At 44.2% G+C, this 20,242-nt stretch overlaps 1 protein-coding gene across 1 annotated transcript in view; it reads left to right on the top strand.

The window, feature by feature from the left end:
• The window catches only part of AKAP4 (A-kinase anchoring protein 4), an 858,685-nt gene that overhangs the window by 466,505 nt on the left and 371,938 nt on the right, over positions 1-20,242 (top strand). The window lies entirely within an intron of this gene.

The following is a 20,242-nucleotide window of genomic DNA, read 5'->3' as shown; positions in this document are numbered from 1 at the left end:
GTCATCAATGCGCCCCTGCGGTCGACGCAGGATGGTGAGCTCATCCTTCCAAACCATCAGGTGAGACTAAGGAGGGGACATCAAGAGTGATCTGTGGGAAGACAAAGGGAGTGGGGAAGGTGGGTTGACACTCAATTCCACGGGTGGTTAATTCCTCTTCTCCTTTGCAGAAGAATATTCCTGCGAGCCAGACAAACTAGACTGCGCAGGCCAGTCCAGTCAGTCATCTCGGCGCTACACGTCACGCTGGCGGAAACAACAGCGGCCCAGTTCCGGTCGACGCCCCCGTGGGAACCAGGTGAGCGTGACAGAGTTGGATGCGGATGAGTGAAGAGCTCTAGAAGGAAGATATTTAGGAAGAGAGAGTTGGAAGTATTGCGGTCCCAGGCCCCAGAAGGCCTTGTGAACAATGCAGAGGGTTTTGAACTTAATCCTTGACGCCACTGGGAGCCAGTGCAGAGATTTCAGTTTTGGAGAGTTATGATCCCTGGGCTTGAGACCAAGGACAAGTGTTGCAGTCCTGTTTTGGATGAGTTGCAGAGGGCGGAGAGTAGAGGCACACAGATTTAGAAAGAGGCTATTGCAGTAGTCCAGCCTAGCGAGAACCAGAGCTTTTGAGACAGTGAGCTTCTGGGGGAAGGAGAGGAAAGGAAGAATATCTCTGAGGAGTTGCAGCTGGTAGTGTGACTTCTTGGAGACGACAGAGATGTGAGAAGAGAAGGAAAGTGTGGAGTCGAAGATGACCCCAAGGGTTTAGCCTCACAGGTGGGAGCAGGAAGAGGGCCAAGAGAGGCCGGCCAGAGAGTGGCAGGAAAGGAGGGAGCAGGTGTGCCGATGAGAATCTCAGTCTTATTGGCATTACGGCAGAGATCATTGGCAGCACACCACTCCTGGATGGTGGACAGACAGTCAGAGATGAGAGAAGGAGAAGAGGTGGCGGAACGGAGCCTGAAAATGAGTGGAGTGTCATCCGCATAGCACTGGAAATTGGAGCAGAGAGCTGCAATGTGTTGGGCAGGAGTGCCAGGTATTGGTTGAACAGCCAGGGAGAGAGGTTAGACCCCTGCGGAGCACCAAAGGTAGAGATAGAGGAGACGAAGAACCCAAGATGGGCCTGGGAGGGTCGATCGGAGAGGAAGGAGGTCAGCCAAACCAGGGCCTGATCGGTGATATCCAGGTTATCACAGAGACGGTTGAGCAGTGTGGTGTGGTTGACCGTGTCAAAGGCAGAAGAGAGATCAAGTAATATGAGACACATGGGGTGTTGGAATCGAACTTGGAGAGCATGTCTTCACAGATGTTCAGGAGAGCAGCTTCCCTGCTTCTTGCAGCTCTGAAGCCAGACTGATGATCATGGAGACAACCAACAGATTCAGTGTGAAGGTTAAGCTGGGAGATGGCCAGCTTTTCCAGGAGTTTGCCCGGGAAAGGAGTGCTGGAGATTGGACAATAGTTAGCCAGGCAGGAAGGGTCGGCAGAGGGTTTCTTAAGAAGAGGGTGCACAAGGGAGTGCTTCAGGGGGGAGTGGAAGACTCCACTGGTGAAGGAGTGGTTGCAGAATTCAGTCAGAGCAGGAGCAAGGGTGTCAATGTGGTCCTTGATGGTTTTGGAGGAAGAGGGCTGAACCTGTTTTGACAAGACTTTTATAGATCACACTTGTCTAGAAACCTTGTCTGAGGAGAACAGGGGAAATGTAGGAAAGGAGGGAGGAGAGGTGGCCGAAAAAGGGCCAGAGGAAGAGCAGTGGGTAGGGAGAGGACAGGGAGAGGAAGAGAGAGAGGACAGGATGTCCTGAGTTTTAGAGATGCAGATTTGAAAGAGTTTGGCCGAGTTGTTAGATGTTGCACAGATGCGGGCTTGGACAGAGAGCCGGTATTGCCTTTGGAGTAGTCGGCAGACCAGTTTCTCAGAGAATGTACCGGAAGCATGCCATCTCCTCTCAGCCACCCTGCACTTGCATTTAAGGGTGACGAGGTCTGAGTCGTACCCAGAGTTGCACTTAGCTTTGGGTTTCAAGCGGATCCTCATGACAGGGGCAAGAACATCGAGAGTAGCACATATAGCAGAGTGGAGCATGGAAACGGTTGTGTCAGGGTGTGAGACAGCCAAGGGGGAGGGTGGAGAGTGAGAAAGTGACAGCAAAAGTCTCAACTGACACACGCTTTATAGGTCGGATAATGGAGAAGGTAGGTGGAAGTGCTGGAGTTGGCTTGGCCTGAGGGGTAGTGAGGGTGAGATGGGAGGAAAGGATAAAGTGATCACTCCAGGAGAGAGGAGTGGTGAGAGGGATGAAAAGGGGAAAGACTGAAGAGATCAGAACATCCAGAGTGTGCCCTGCAGAGTGAGTTCGGCAAGAGGGGAGAATAGAGAGAGAGAGAGAGAGAGTTGCAGAGGTCACGAAAGAGTCCAGTGGAAGGACAGGAAGCATCCAGGTGGATGTTGAAGTCTCCAAGAAGGAGGAGTTGAGTGGTTGAGACCAGGAGGGAAGAGGAGAGGTCCACCCACTCAAAGAGGAAGGAAGAGATTTGACCAGGTGGCCGATAGATGGTAGCCACAGTAAGGGAATGGCCAGGAGAGAGAGAGCCTGCAGACGAGGCATTTCAAAGAGGAGTAGGCCTGCGTAGAAATTATGGAGGCAGGAATCAACTCTGGGAAGACCAGGGCTACACCCCCTCGAGAATGGTTGGATCTGGGCGCGGAGAGGATCTTGTAGCCATCAGGGAGGAGAGTGTCAAAGCTTGTGACCGAGCTGGCCATGAACCATGTCTCTGTGAGACCGAGGACATCGAGGTCAAGTTCCTTCAGGAGGCGGCAGAGGTCAGGGAGTGTTTGATAACTGAGCGAGAGTTTATAGTGGCAATATGGAGAAGGTTGCCATCCTTGAAGGACTTCCGGGGAGGGGTTCAAATCAGAGGTATGCCCTGCGAAGGTGTAGAAGCAGCCAGAGTGTAGCCATCAGGGAGGAGAGTGTCAAAGCTTGTGACCGAGCTAGCCATGAACCATGTCTCTGTGAGACCGAGGACATCGAGGTCAAGTTCCTTCAGGAGGCGGCATAGGTCAGGGGAGTGTTTGACAGCTGAGCGAGAGTTTATGGTGGCAATATGGAGAAGGTTGCCATCCTTGAAGGACTTCTGGGGAGGGGTACAAATCAGAGGCATGCCCTGCGAAGGTGTAGAAGCAGCCAGAGTGGGGGCAGAAGAGGAATGAGGAGAGGAAAAGGTAGCAAAGGAGGAGACAGCAGGGGGAGGCGAGGAGCTGTGGAGGGGAGAGAGGGGACAGAAGGAGAAGAAAGAAAATTGATGAGGCACGGGAAGCGTCTATCAAAGAGGAGAAGGTTGGCTTGAGGGCCTTGGACCAAGACGGTACCATTCAAGTAAACATTAATGATGACCTTAGAGGAGTGGAAGGAGGCCAGCAGGGCCTCCCACCAGGTGCCACCATGATAGAGGACGAGAAGTGAGAGAGCACAGAGACCATTTGTAAAGTCCATAGGTCTGGCGAGGGAACCACAAAGAGGATGTCGGTTAAAGTTTGCCTGAAGGTGTCACTGGTATAGGTGTCAGTGATAGGGAGGCCTGGGTTGGCGACCAGGATGTCCTTTTTAAACTTCTTGCTACCAGATTTAGTGAGGAGAACAGGATAGTCGATAGAGAGCAGTTAGAGAAGATAGGAGAGACAGAGAGCACCATAGAGTAGGTAGGGAGAGGATACAAGAGGAGGGGAGTAGGAAGAGGTATGGTAAAAACACTAGGGAAGGACACAGGGAAGGGTGCAAGCAGACGAGACAGAGAGAGACGAGACAAGTCTACATTTGGACAAGACGGCAGGCGCTTAGATAGTGGTAGAAAGGTTTGCTAGATGAGTGCTTTGCTAGGAGGGAAAGCCACAGAACGGCACTATTTCCATGATGCAATTTTAAAAACAGGAAAAAAACACACCTAAGTTTCAGAGTCCTGAATAGTGGGGAAAAGGCCTAGGTTTCATAATGCAATTTTAAATACTTTCACAATGCAATTTTAAAAACAGGAGAAAAACACACCTAAGTCTGAGAGTCTCCTATATGGGCAGGTTTGCAGGGTAGAGTGAGGTTCTATACCTAACACGGGACACTCCTACCTTCCTGAGTAGCTGCTGGTAGACGGCTGGCCGCTAGCTTCCCCTGCAGAAACTAGTAGGAGCCGCCTCTGAAGGAGCCGCCCTTTGCCTTGGGGTCCCTAGCCGCAGGAGCTGCCGGGCAGAGGGCTGCCCTGCGAGGGTTAGTTATGTTTGCCAGAGGGCCAATCAGGGGTGGTGGGTGGTCTGGGAGCTGGTTGGAGACAAGCAGAAGCGGGTCGGTGAGGGGAAAGGGACACGAAACGTCAGGCCCTAACAAACTAGATGGAGCCAGTATGCGGAACAAAAATCCATCAAGGCACTCACGAGCAGAACACTCGATCAATCTCACTGTGTGCTTCAGTCAGCTGATGGGAAATGCTGGCCTATAGCCGCGGACACAACGAGGCACCTCTGTGCTACGGGCCACTGCCCAATCACAACCAGGGGAGGGAGAAGGAGGAGGAGGGAGAGGTGAGGGGAAGGAAGGAAACGAGGCTGAGAGTAACACGCAAACAATTTAGAATTACACCTTAGGTTGAATTTCGCAGTGTTTGGAATTCTATGCAGATGAAGCAAATGTGCAGAACAAAAATCCACCAAGGCACTCACAAGCAGAACGCTCGATGAATCTCACTGTGTGGTTCAGCCAGCTGATGGGAAATACTGTCCTGAAGCCACGGACACAACGGTGCAGCTCGTCCCAGCGCTTATGGCAGTCCTTGACACTGCATGGTGTCACCCCCACAGCAGTCAACTTCCGGCAACTCCCACCCAGATTGCCTTCTTCCAGAGCTGTGTGCTGAGGAGCTGGTATGCTTAAAAAAGCTCCCCGGCATGCTCCACAATGTGATCAACCAGCATGTTGAGCTCAGCCTCAATAAAGTGTGGCTTGAGCTGGCGGGTTTGGGGAATCCTAGCTGACAGGTCCCGGGATTAGCTCAGGCACTCAGAAGGGGTGGATGGCTTCCAGCACAGGGAGATTGCAGTGGATTGTGATTTTTGAAATGGCCTCCAGGCTTTTTCCGGTTCCAGCAATCACATTATTTCTGGTCCTGGTGTTTCCGGCTCTGTGTCCGCGGTGCCGCAATGTCCTGCATGCACGCGGCGGAGGCGGATGCAGCGCAACCTTGGTGGCGGTACATCCATCTCTACCGGTGTTACCGTGATGGCGGTGGCACCAGTTCCGCAGATAGGGGGTGCGTGGTCCCGACAAGGCGTAAACCTACCTTTTTTCTGGTGCCCCACAGTGGTGGAACCGGTGGGACGGTCATCATGGTAACACCAGATTTTTTTCACCAGGCTCCGAATGAGGCCCGATGTCTATTATTTGCGTCAAATTGAACATACATCTTTCACAACGTTAATCATGTAGCATAAAGCACACTTCCCATCCTCACTTGCATAACTATTATTTAAAACCTTGCTTACATTGTTTCTTGTGTTTCCATTTGGAAAATCGCTTCGAAAAAGACAGATCTCAGTAATAGAAACTTAACTTTCCTATGTAAGCTTTCAATATAGTGAATCTTATCACTTCTTTTTGGATGTTTTGGCCTTCAAATTGTTAGTGCGGTGAATTCAAAGACAAATAACAATGCAACCCTTCAGCCAGCATTCACAGCGTGTCAGAGAGTGCTTCAGTTTGGGAACACATGCCACAAAAATGAATAATATTAATGGCAAGCTGTGCAGTGAAAAACAACGAAACATGTAAATTATCCCACGTATGAAAATATTTACTTCCATTTGAACAGTATCAATGCGCCTGCTCCTACAACATTTATGTACTCTTTCAAAGATGACCCTAGGCGAGGTGCAGACAGGCTCGGATTTCCCTATACTTCAATAGGGCAATACCCTAAAAACCAAATTAATAGTGGAGGGCAGTTTTTTGGCCAAAGTGCGCCACTTCTGTTCTGAAATAAACAGAATTCAAATTCAAAAGCGGTGGGTTAATATATAGAGATGGCACGGACGAACCAGGAAGGGGGTTGGGGAGGGGCAATTCCGCACCAGGCAATGTGGACTGTTGCAGCCAGGGCAACACGTGCAATCAACAACAATAAAAAGAAAAAAAGGTTTACATCACTAAAATTCCAGCATGCCTCGAATTAGTGCAGTTTTGAAAGGCTTATTAGCTTCTGTGTATATCTAATCCAGCAATCATATTGATTTCTACATTGTTGCATGTGCGCCTGGTTGTCCTCCACATGTGGGCCTCCACAGTAAGATGTAAATGTGCAAAGGCCACAGGCGCATGTTCATAGTGCACATTGGCAAGACATATTCCTTTGATCGTTGTTTCAATGTTGGCTAAGACTGTAGCACATAAACCTTTTCTCTATTGCTATCTGCAGCCACTTATCAGATTCCTACTTTCCAGCGAGGTTAGACTACATTTATTTAATTTATTTAATGGTTACTTGTAAAGCGCCTATACAAAGAATGGTGTTTCAAAGCGCCACAAGACAAAAAAAGGGAGGGAGGGGTGGTTAAGGAAGAAATAAACAATAACGGTCCTACCAGGCGTCGAGTCATTCGGCTCATGCAAGAGCAGTAACAAGTAGTACACGAGGGAAGGAGTGAGGATGAGGGGAGGTGTAGGTTGTGGCAGAAGGGAAAATGCTAGGGTTGGAGGGAGGTGCAGGGCATGAGTAGGTACACAAGTACATGGGGGAGGAGAGGAAGAAGAGGGCCAATGAGGCTAGGCAAGTCATAAGGCGAGGCCAGTGGGCAAGTGCCAGGGGAAGCAGGGAGTGAAGACCACATGCGAAGAGCGAGGACGGGTGTAGACCAGTCTCGGTAGGGATGCACACCCCACCAGGAGAATTGTCCGCGGAAGGGGCCCAGAAGAGCCAGTGTAGGTTGAGTGGGGGAGGCAGGAAGACAGGGTGCTGGGGTATACTGGCTGAGGAGGGCCTGGTGCCCTGTGGAGCTCAGAAGGGACTAGGCAGCCAGTCAATGTGACCGAGGGGGGCATTAGCAAGGGGGGAGAAATGAACAAGAGAAAAGTTGGGTCTTGACAATCTTATGGAACCTAAGGAGATCAGGCAGAAGCCTGAGAGGGACAGGAAGGCCATTACAGAGGGATGCTCCTGCCGAGGAAAGAGATTGACCCCACACTCTGCTTGGAATGGCATCTGATCTGCAGAGAATTGCAGCTAGATGATCGAAGGTCTCTAAGAGGAAAGTATTTAGGGAAAGGGTCAGATGTAGTGGGGTCCCTGGCCCCAGAAATCCTTGTGAATGATGCAGAGGGTCTTGAACTTGATCCTCGCAGCCACCGGGAGCCAGTGGAGATATTTCTGGGCTTGAGAGATGCGGTCCCTGGGCTTGAGGCCAAGGATAAGACACACAGTCCTCTCCTGGATTAGTTGAAGGGGGCTAAGGGAGGATTTAAGCAGATTGAGGAAGAGGCTGTTGTAGTAGTCCAGCCTGGAGAGGACCAGAGCTCTGGAGACAGTGAAGTTGTGTATGTCTGCTGCTCCAATTGTCTGCTTAGATTCTTCAACTATTGTGAGTTCATTACAAACAGGGCTCAAAATCAGGATTGGATAAGCAGGAATTACAAGCAGTGCCTTGGTATTGTGAGACTGGCATGGTATCAAGAGAGACACAGACTTAAAGGTGTTTGTTTCAAAGTCTTTATTTACTAAGATTCCTGGGTTGGTGTAATGCCTGATTGGCACTAACTATAAAGGGATGGTTCCCGTAACTGATAGTCCAAAGTAAAAGCCTGTCTGTTTCTAAACCTATGCTTGCCCTCACTCTTTACTAAAATGTGATAGAAAGTCTTTCAAAAGGGAAAATAGTGATTCAACAGAAAATTGGAAACCAAAGTTGGGTTCAGGTGGTCTACACACCAGATGTAGTTTTGTCAATGTCACAAAAATGAGTTCAATCAAGAAAGAGTGTTCGTAAGACTTTCTCCACAGAGCCATTGCTGTGGTTTAAAATACCTTCAGTGTCCTTGGGGTTCCCTTCCCCAAGCTTCAACTTGTTCAAGTTCCAAGCACCACAAAAGAAATATAACACAGTTCCTTTTCAAGCTTCGCAGGGTTCCCTTCCCCAAGCTTCAATCCTTTCAACACTACAAAAAACATAAGCCTCCAACTTGGTTGGGCCTCCCCAAGCTCAGGCCCCCTTCAGATTCAACACAAATTTAGTTTTGTCAAAATGTACTTAGCTTTCTTCGTTAAGTCTCTCAGGGTCCCCTTCCCCAAGCTTAGTCCCCTTTTTGGTTTCAAATAAAGGATGTATATTTCCTTTTAAATGCCGTTCTTTCATACACACTTCACTTTTGGGACATCATCAGAGACTTTCGAAACCGCCTGGTTCTTTGCTCCTCCTAGGCATGACCACTTCAATGTGTAACCCTACTCTTAGTTCCTGGCTCTTCTTGCACCCCTTCTTGGTCTCATTTATTTATTTTGCTTTGTCTATTGTGCACACTTATACCGTCCTTACTTTCTTGAACACACTTATACTGTTCTTGCTTTCTCATGCACACTTGCACTGTCTCTCACTTGCTTTCACCTTTCCCGTGCCCCTGGCACCTTCCTTTTCCTTCCTGTACCTCTTGAACGCTTCTCTTGTCCTTTGGTGCTCACTTGTGTAGAAGAGGATTTAAGTACCCCCACCTCAACCATCTCGCCCCTTTTACCTGTGTGTTGGAAACCAGAGTATGTGACATAAACAGAACAGTTGAACAAACAAAGAGCAGAATATGGACTCTGTCCAGTACCAGTGAAAGTACCAATACCTAAGAGAATCTAGGTGGCAAGATAGCCTTTGAGAAAACCACACCTTCATACAAGAAAAGATGATAGCCATTTGAATGAAATCCCTGAAGAAGTAGAGCCATAAAATGGCAAAGAAGAATGGTAACGCCACCAACCATCACCAGTATACGTCACACAGAGCTGTAATGACGTCCATAGAAGAGATGCAGAGACCAGAGAATGTAGATATTCTATAAAGCATCAAGAAATTATCAAGGATAAGTGACATCTTGGGATCAAGATGTAGAAGCTTATGCCACAGAAACAGATGAAGGCATTAAGTCATTTTACACGTGTACAGATTCAAAAGAAATACAAGCAGACAAAGTAATCTTAAGGCTAGCTCATAGTGAATAGATTGCGGCAAGCGCCAACATGAACATATATACCTATGGACAAGTGAAGGATGGATGTGTCCACTACGCATTATAGCAGTGCTGGACAGTAACAAGAAGGTCTGAACATTGAAAAACCCACCAAAAGTGTGAAAAAGTTGTCATTTATGAACTAAAGCTTGCAGGAAGATGAGAGTTGGACAGCAATGTACCTTAAGCAATCTGTCATGCAATTATGTATTATTAACAAGTTGTGCATCTTGGGGAAAATAGATTTCCTAAGTAAAAGCAGAGGGGAGGGATTTCCTTTGGACCATAAACACAGTGTCACTCTGACACATATGACACACTGCTCCTGTCTCAAATCAGGAGAGGGGAAATTCTCTGACCTATCAGATCCTTAGAGGGTTTGGGCATAGATAATCAGCCTCCCCACCCACTTTGGAAATGGATAAATAGAGACTGTTGAGGACCCACACACACACACTTTCCACTCATCAACTGATTCCTTGGTGAAGCACCCTGCAGGAAGATCCAGGCTCCAGACATAGATCCAGAATCCAGACTCTAGGACTATGAAGCAGAAAGGCCCAACCCAAAAGCTGAACTATTCTCAGCTGGCCTTCAGAATCTTAAGCAACCTGATTTTAACCACTAAACTTCCAAGGGACACCACAAAATCCAACAGCCTGGCTGAGCTGTTTTGCTGTTCTAGCTAAGAACCTCGTGCTAGAACCAAGATCCAGAAATGCAGAGCAGAGCTGTAACCCAGAACCTGTCAGATCCAGTCCAAGAGGCCGTGCAGACCAGAGTGCCTTGATGAGAGCAGAGTCCAGGTGCCCTGAATCCTGTCCGGTGGCGAGTGAAGTCCAAACCTTTGACCAGATCTTTGATGGGCCCATTCCATTCCAAAGAACTAGTTGAAAGTATTTAGTGTAGAATTGTCCATAACCAACCTCTTAGTCTTAAGTAATCCAATCCAACCATTTCAACCATCCATAACTGCATTATTGAATATCTTTTGTCTATTCTAAATTCTTTTCTCCTCCACATAATCCTTGATAATTGTAGTGATAATTATCTTGGTGATAAAATATATTTTCTGGAGAAAGGCAATCGTCTCGTGCAGACCGAAACCATCCGGAGGCACCTCTGGATAGGTGGCTGGGCTGTCGTGTAGTTTGCGGCTCCATAGACTCTTTAGTGTTAAGAAATCTTTGTTCCAAATCTTCAACAGCGCATCTTTCATTATGAAATCTTGACTCTGTTTCTGAAAAATCTACCTTCACGAAAACTTCTGTATCTTTTGAACCGTATGTCCTAGGAACGGAATTTAAATATCCTGTTGAAGCTAACATCCTCAGCTTCCAAACAAACCCAAAACGACATTCGACTTCCTTATAGTATTCCCATAATCGCGTTTCCTGCACTCGGAAAAGTTGCTGCAAATTTGCAATTTGCCCCAATTTCATTCTATGTAAAATAGCTATTTCTTGCTTTCAACCTCTGAATTTCGTTTTCCACCTGCTAATCATTATATAATCATTGCTAGTGTTGACCTGAACCAATCCAAAGCAACTCTCACTAGTTCTGAATCTCATTTAGTGAATTAAAATCATTTTTAGCATTTTTCCCATTCAATTCAAACCACATTTAAAAGCAATTGACCTGTTTAAAATGAAATCTGTTCTCTCTAAGCTTGCTGGGAGGAATTGGGATTGAACTGCATTGTTGATTGTTATTCCGGATACCTTTTTGCCCTCATTCCATATCTTCATATTGCATATTGGGGGGAGTGAGTAACAACAGGATGAAAGAGTGATCATATTGTCTTTTGATTGAATTCATATCAAGTTTCCTTCTGTGTTGCATTTTTTCCTATCATTGCATTTCTTGAACCCACACAAAGTTATTCTCTGCTACATTATTCTTCCTATTCCTACTCCTAAATGATTAAAGAGATTGTTGATATTGTAATATTACCCATTGCTGATCATTATTCATATTCATAAGTGTGATATTCAGATATTGTTCATATTCATAAAAGTGTGATATATATATATTGTTCAATTTTTCAAATAAATCTTTTAATTTGCAAAACAAACCTATTTCTTGGTTCAGTAAGACCGGGGGGATTCAAAGAGAGGGGCATTATATAAAGGTACATCTTCCAGAATTCAAAGAACTTTTGACATAAAAATATATAAATAAGGGTTTCCATTGGGCATCCCATACTAGGCATTGACTTAGTTGGAGTGCTGGATTGAAATCACTTACAATGCTCCGTGCTGCTTTATAGTCAGTGGGCCTCATTACGAGTTTGGAGGTACCCATGCCGCTTTTAGCGGCATGTCTACCTCCAAACTCGAGTCCGGGTCCCGCAAAAGGGGATTTACCGGGCCATTCTGACCTTGGAGGATTCAAAAGAAACGCAAGTAGACAAAGTAATCTTAAGGCTAGCTAATAGTAAATAGATTGCGGCAAGCGCCAACATATACATATATACCTATAGCCAAGTGAAGGATGGATGTGTCAACTACGCATTATAGCAGTGCTGGACAGTAAAAAGAATGCCTCATTTTTAGTGAGTCACAGTTAAAAAGCAAATTGAACTATAGAAGTGAATCTCAGCAGACGAGGCTGGGTGAGCAAAGAAGCAATAGTCTTATCAAATTGGAGTGAACTGACATTGGATACAAATCATGTGAAAGAACAAAACTCTTGTTCAGAAGGCATGAACAAAACAAGGAAGACATCAGAGGTCTATTAAAAAATGGTCTCTAGTCACATGGAAGCATGAAGTTGGACAAACGAGATGGTCACACCTACACACAAGGGCAGACTGTGCATTTCACTCCCTAAATTTCTCAGAGCTAAGAGCAAACTCAAGCCCGAGCTTCAAAGCCTAATTAACAGTAGACCACTGAGGTGATATTGGATTGATATACTAATTGGTTGGAAGCATTAGTTAAGGTGAGCTCACCAGCACCTGGATGGCCAGCCTGCATGCTGCTAGTCGTAGGTGGAAATGTACTGACCAAGGTTAGAGTGCAAACCAATTGTAGAGGACTGCGTATTTAGGGGTCCTATAGTTGTGTAAACCAATTGGACGTTGTGTATTTAGTGACGTTCATAGTGGTCATTTTTAGGGGAGGGCTTAGTTGCCCCACCTGATGTTAAGTAGCCAATCATGTATTCTCACTCTTTCAGACTAGTATAAATCATATACTTAGATGTTCACTCAGAGCAATCACTGATACGCATATGTTTTTGTAGTTTTTCATGTAGGATGTTGCTTGCTTTATGCTCCGTGCTGCTTTGTAGTCAGTGGGCCTCATTACGAGTTTGGAGATACCCATGCTGCTTTCAGCGGCATGTCTACCTCCAAATTCGGGTCCGGGTCCCGCAAAAGGGGACTTACCGGGCCATTCTGACCTTGGAGGGCCCGGTAATTCCCTTTCGTGGGACCCGGACCAGGTACATCCCCATTCAGCCCCCATAGGGCTCAATGGGAATGGGGAGGATGCTAACAACGGGCCCGTTAATGATGGGCCTATTGTTAGCATCCTGGTCTGCTAGCGGGTCCCACTAAGGATGCCTGGTCTGACCAGACGTCCTTAGCGGGACCCCCTGCAGACCTCGTAATGTGGCGGCACGGAATGAACGGTGCCGGTCCCTTACTGGCACCATTCATTCCGTGGTCGCCTACCTGGTAATGAGACCCAGTGTCTTTATCCCGCTCCCCCACAGTCACATGCGCGCTCCCGAGTTTCTTTCTCACTGCTTTCATGAAAGTCACAGGGCAGCGTCACGCTGACTGGCAGTCTCTTTCAGGATACACGGGGTTGAGGGCAGCATCTCACCACTTGCCCCTCACACACCCTTGGGGCTGGCACAAGTCCCAAGGGAACAAGCACTTTCCTGGACGCTGCCAGCAGGATGCAAGCAGCCTCACTCCAGCACCTTGGAGACATGCTCCCTCGCCATGCTGCAGCCCCTCACAGACAACAGGCCAGTGTATCGGCGCACCATTCTCCTCCAGCCCTCAGCCCCTGTGAGTCTCTGTTCCTTGGCTTCTCTGGTACAGGCAGCATCCCCAGTTTGCTGACTTCCTTGTGTGAAACTACACCTTTTACAGATGTAAAAAATTGTCAAGTGAGGTCAAGTGTGAGTGATAATTAGTAAATGCCTGACTCGACCTGACTCTATCAGTGGGACAGTTTAGCTTCTTTCTATGGTAGATTTCCCTTACTTTTCTCATGCTGTGTCTATGTATAATCTTTACTGCTCTTAGTTGCCTCCTCCTCTTCTCAGTATTTATTGGAAATGGGAAGGGGGAGTCAAGGCAAGATGACAATTGATATTTACAGGCTATAGCATTATAAGGTGATGGATCCCCTGGCCCTGGTTTTCTATACAAAAGGTGATTCTCTTTGTATAAAATGACTCCTTATATCACACACCCGGACATGTGAGCACGGGTCTGTGTAACACTTCCTATGATCTAATGTAGTGAAAGACAAAGAAGTGTTGGGATTGAGGTTATGTCTTTGTCTAACCTTGCTTTCCCACTTTCTGGGGTTTGTTCTGGGATGACTCTGTCTTGGGTTAGGGACAATGGGACTTGCATAACCCATTAAGGCTTCTGTGAGCTCTTCACCTATCATCCTGTTGGAATACTGCATCTCTCCTAGGGTCTTCTCCTGAGTGCAACCCCAGACTCCCCTACCCAGGTGATCGTCCCCAAGTTTTGGGATCCAGGACCGATGGCTCTCCCCAGGCCACCTGAACAGAGGACTCTCTTGGTCTTAATGGGAGAATACCCCTAGGTTTCTCACAGTATCCAGCAGTAACCAGTCATCAGGAGCTACCAGTAGGGAACACGGAGCTACTTTATAGTGTTGCATTAGTTGGCCTGGGGAGTCCAAAGTAGTTCCTGGTAACTGTTGGTTTTAAGCTCACTAGTCTCTTCTACGTTTGATTTGAGATGAGTCACATACTTGAAATAATCAGACTGATATTTATTGTTGTAATATAAATATATTATATTGATAGTAATAAATACAAAAATCTAAGAAAAATTGTAATTTTAAGGCCTATCTAGCGACATTACATCACAAACACTAATTAATTAAAAATACATCATTATTTAACAATTTCATATCAAGTGACATAATATTCCATTTATTGGACAATGAAAACAGTTTCTACACACTGTGCAAAAGCTTGAAACTACCTTTGTTAAACATTGTGAAGAGAGCCACACATCATTTGAATCTTGAAGTCAACCTTTCAACAAGTTCAAGTTTGGGAGGGTAAACCTCTTTTGCAATGTTCTGTGGCATAGACTGGGCCCTGGAAACACAATCTGGATCAATTCCATGCGTTTGCATGGCCAGTACATTCAATGCCAGATCTTTCACAAATTCAAAATCCATCTGCTGGAAGATTGGCTTTGCCAACCACTGTTTGCTTCTTTTGGTGAACTCCTTGTTGTAACAAGATATCCCAAAAAAGCATTATGTTTTTGCTTGTTCCCTTCAAACGTTCTCATTGTGTGCCAGCCAGACAGTCTTGTTCTTGCCTCCATACCATCTATGCCAAATTGCAACCTCAAAGGCCTATACTTTAGGCAAATATTAAAATCTCCAGTGTGACATAGCTTGGAGAGTCACCTTGTGTCTATTGAAAGTGTTTTGTCGTACACAATCTTCTGAAGTGCTGTGTGGGGGGACTGGAACCAAGCACCTTTTCTTATGCTCCTGCACCTTGCTCAATGGTCCATGTGCACATTTGTGTATGTTAGAACAATGGTGCATCAATGAATGTCATTTTTCAAACTGAATACCTACAGATCCATCACAAACTTTTTAGCTTTACCAAAGATGGTTGCTGATACACTATGACCAATTTAAAATGTTTTCTGTGGGCTTTTTTTCCAGCAGCTGTAATTTATTTCGAAATTGATTTTGTGGCGTGCCATACATCATATTGATTTTTTATGTCGGTAAACTACTTTTCCATGGTCTGGGCTATTGAAACGTGCCTGTCAGTGGCTATCAGGTCTCTTTTCATTCCTTTGGATTGCAGAAGTTGAATGGATTTAATGAAACCATATTTTTCCATGGCTGCAAAAGATGTACTTGCACGGCAACTGAACTCACTATTTTTCTGGTTTCCGTAAGTTGGAAGTGATAAGTGCAGTATTTAGCTGAAAAACCTGGACTGTCAATCACCAGCAAGCCAGAGCCTTTTGCCTGCAAGAGCATTGTCCATTGACATCTGTTCACGTGTCCATGCCTGGCTAATAGCAAGGAACAAGAAATCCTTCTGATATTTGTAGTACTGGGTTTTTGAAAAGTACTCGCGTCCCACAAAGTTAGAAAAACTTGAAATTGTACTGTACGTTGATCCGCTAAACAGCAAAGCAGATGAACAAAGTACATTTCCAGGAGGCACTTTTCAAGTATAGGTTCAGCAGACCATGAAAATGAGTTATGGTGGTGTACACAGCTACCCTTGATCTTCAGGTTGGTGCCTTTGACTACACGAGTAAACTTCACCAATGGCTTCCCATAAATTCTCCTATGCAATTTATTATCACATTTAATCATTTTCATAATCTCGATCAGGCAGTAGTTAGATTCAAAAGTCCTCAACACTAGGAAGAGTGAGGTCCACATCACAAGCCCAATCGTCCATCAGTAGCTAAAATGCTTCGGTTATTTCTTTGTGTGATATTTCCGGTTTGTCCACATTTATTGGGGAAAAGGGAACATTGTCTGTTTCTTAGATAGTATTTTTTTGGGGGTGTGGATTGTGTTAGCAGTTCAGCAAGCAATTCTGAAACATCTTCCGTGCTGTCTGTTTCTTCTGGGTGAAGTTGTGTGCTGTAACAATGATCCAGGATTACTTTCCATGGGTCACTGCTGACATTCCTTTCAAATTCTGGCCACTGAATATCTGCATCACGACACTGATTCTTACAAGGACCATGCTGAGCCTCAAAATGTAGATGCTCCCAAGTTAATGGTTTGGCAAGCAACATCATTAGTTTGTGTAGTTGTCTGAGTCTTTATGCTCCTCTTTTTCCTAGGCCTCTAATCAAAGAGAAAAAAAATGCTCAAGGTATAGAACACATACAGAATATTTGAATTACAACATGGAAATGTAATATCAATGAAATAACTGATAAACAACTTATTTTTTTTAAAAAACCTCTTTGTTATGTACTCTTTTTTCCGTATTTTCCTTGAAACAATCAAATTGGATTTGCCCACCACCAGACCAGGCTCAAAAACAGCATTTTGAAATTGTATAAACCTTGAAATGTGCTCTTCCACTTAAAGAATCCTATATACATATATAGCAAAATGTCACTATGGAATCCATTAGAACATATTAAATATTACATCACAATTAAAATGGATAACTGATATTTTACAGTATTTTACGTATACCTCTTGTCCATGTGTCTCTTCAATTTTGACCGCTTCAGTAGTACATTCCTTGTACACGACAAATTCAAAGAACATTGATTAAATTGTTAAACAATTTAATGTTAAAATATTTGATCTCACAATGTACATCTTGAGAAAGTTGATTTAATGATTTTCGAAATTACAATATAAGTTAAACTATGTAAAAAGATACAGTTAATCATCTGATTAAAAGTTTTAAATTAGTATTGACATAACGTCTAACACTATGTACATGTAACATTTCAAAAAGAGATATCTGAAAACTATACCCGATAACCTTCAGCTATGTCGCAGGGAGTTGGTGAGAGATTATCCTGCTACATATATTGATTAAATTGTGGCCCCTTTAATGCAATGTAATGTTTTTTGTTTCAACAATTCAATTTTTCGGTAAGCAGCTAAAGTTTATAAACAAAAACATACACCGTTCATATAGTGAAAGGGTATATGTTATTCAGTGACAAAGTACATTTTTCTGAATATTTGCTCTCATTGTTGGATGTGTCTCTGCGATAAATACATCAAGGTTATTGATCGAATGCTTTGCAATTTGCTGACAGTTTTGCAAATTATCAAAACAATAAGTAATCTTAAATGTAAAAAGATATTGTTAATCAATAACTGTTAGTATAAATCAATACATTATCACTTCTCATACATCATCCTCCAGACTGGTTGTAGTAGAAGAATATTACATTGTTGAAGTTTCAGGCTCTACCTATGTAACAGTAATTATAATAATAAAGAGGTAACATCAAAAAATGAATTACAGGTAAAAGATGGTCGATATTGACAAAGAAGCCTACAAGCCAGTTTGTATCAAAAGCTAATATTATACATAACAATAATCAATATGTTTTAAGTTCAACTTGAACAAATACATATTTTGTATAGTGACATCTGAAGGAATATTCTAAACAAATTACTGTTGAGTCCGGAATAGTGGTTGGTGTAGCATCACTGTGCTTTAATCGACATATATATTCATACCATTGTTCAATAGAAAATGTACATTAGCAGTATAATTTAGATCACATCAAAAATGATTTTAAAAAAGTTTGTGTTCGAATTGCTTGACCTCACCATTAGGATGCTGGAACTGTCTGTGGTTTCCTCCATGGTAACCGTCTCTAATTCCATCAGTGCGGTCTATGTAAAGACAGACATGGTTATTTTTTAAAAATTGCCTATTTTTAAAGGATGCAATATGAGTGTGTCTTTGGAAAGGCTCCCATTGCACCAAACTATTCGAGTACCTTTAAAGTAGCGATAAATAAAGTCATCTAAAGTTAAAAATGTACAAACTACAGTACATCTTGTCACGAAGGAAACTTGTGTAATAGAATATCAATGGAAATAGTCCCCAAAACTGAAAACTATTCATTATATTACGTGTTTATTGACTATTTCAATATGTTGACTGGTCATTTCTAAGACATTTTATACAGGCACATTTAGAAAATGGTAAAATACATTTAAAAATTCTGCGGCCACTACTCACCTAGGTCAGCATGTGCTGAAATTCAGTTGGAACTGCATTGGGAAGTCATTTGCAAAGGAGTCTGGTGCAACGCTTTTTAATGTACTATGGTTGTTGGTACATATCTTCTGTGAAGTGCATGCTGCAGATGCGGAATCGATTGCTCCTCACGTCATCCAAGACATCCTTAGCTCTGCTTTCAATTACGGACACTGGAAAGATGCAGCTCAAGAACCAGTTTCTTATTAAATTTAAATCCTTTGGAAATACATGCAGGACTGTTCTCTGACTTTTAGCATGGCTGTTATTAGTTCAATTCTGAATGGTGCCGGTGAATCCAACCTCCCCATTCCCATTGAGCCCTACCAGGCTCAATGGGAATGGGGAGCATTCCATTCCGGCGCCCGCAAATGGGCAATTACCATGTCCGGCAGGACCCTAATGACCTGGTAATTGTCCACTCGCGGGTGCCGGAATTTTTCTGAAGTTTGGCTGCAGCCTGCCGGTTTTACCGGCAAGGCTCCCGCCGTACTTATAATGAGGCCCAATGTATTTAATCCGGTTTCCCTTTGCTAGAATCACATATACATTTTCTATACACTGATTCCAACCCCTACTTTCACTATTGCCTGTATCACCTCTTTCAATATTACATGCTTTCTCGATAACTGTCCTTGTCACACTAACCCTGATCTTACTTTCAATCAAATTTTCCTTTCACAACAATTAATTCCTTTAGGCCTGTATGTTGAAGCCTTAGATACACTCCCCTTTTCTCTCGGCGCATTCCATTCAGAAGGAACAATGAAGCTCTCTTTTGTTTGCGGATATGTCTTTTGCCATTCAAGATTTACTTTACGAAAGAAAATAGCACTTCTAAATACTCGATTATCCATCACGCCATGCAATTGTCCATTAGTCCTGTAATTTTGTCCCACTAATTTTACTACAGCTTGATTTGCACTAACCCTGTTATTTCCATACACCTACAGCTAAATCATCTATGTTAGTACTTTAATGGCATATGTACACCTGACTCAACAAGCAACACTGTCTCTCTAATTCTAATCGTTATTTTAGGGTTAACGCATTTGCCCCATATAATCTGTATTTCAATATAGTTCTCCACCAGTAGTGAGCAGAGATCACAATTTGACCAGAAGGTCATGCTCTGGTTTAGATGATCCTGATGATTATCCATTCTCAGAAGCCTAGGACTGTCAAAACAGCCAAGCTATCTCACTGTAAACGCAGGTGCTTGTCCAAGTACAGAATTCTCATTTTCAGTCCCATTCCACTCTATAGAAAGGTGGCTAGTAGGAGAAATCCATATCTCTGGAACCAAGGGACGAGGATAGCTGTGATCATCACTAGGTATTGCTCAATGTACAAATGATGAAGGAATGGTTCAATTTCCAAGTAGACATCTTCTTCCTCTGTCTCAGTATGGACTTGCACGGCACTGTCTTCTTTGTAGCAGTTCAGTCCCATAATCAGTCTATGTTCTGCAGGAGGCACACAGGAGGAACTGGTTATATCTCAAAGATGCAACGGATGAGTAGCCCTGGCACTACTAGTGTGTTATTACTCGGATGAGCAATCGCTGTATTTTGCTCAATCAAATTAGAGATAAGGAATGCTTAACCTGTTCTCACTGTAGATTTTGAGTACAGTGGTTAATGATTTTCTAGAGTCTCTGAATATGTAGCCCAACCTATAAAACATTTGCCTTGTTGCTTTGCATTTCTTTTCACCAATGAGCATTGCAGCACGCAGACTTTTGGATGCTTTCCGCCCCTGAAGTGAAAGATGAAGAGAACCAGGATTACTTCAACTGCAACAAATATAACAAAGATGAAATGTCAGTGTCCAGTCTTGACAAGAGGTTGAGGATGCCTGTCGCTGTATTGAAGACAGAGTGTGTGACCCAGTGTGTTGCTGTTCATAGAACTGAAGTGATTCCAGACAAGGTCCAGCTGTCCAAGATTGTGCTGACTCCATCTAACGAGGATCGAGTGTTCTCCAGGATTAAGATGACCAGGTACCTTGCCTCGTCTGCTGGCAATTGTT

The sequence above is a fragment of the Ambystoma mexicanum genome, chromosome 2q (genome assembly GCF_040938575.1).
Source record: "Ambystoma mexicanum isolate Mex_15411 chromosome 2q, UKY_AmexF1_1, whole genome shotgun sequence".
NCBI lineage: Eukaryota > Metazoa > Chordata > Amphibia > Caudata > Ambystomatidae > Ambystoma > Ambystoma mexicanum.
The sequence above is the reverse complement of the archived record's forward strand: the minus strand, read 5'-3'. Positions and strand labels throughout refer to the sequence as shown.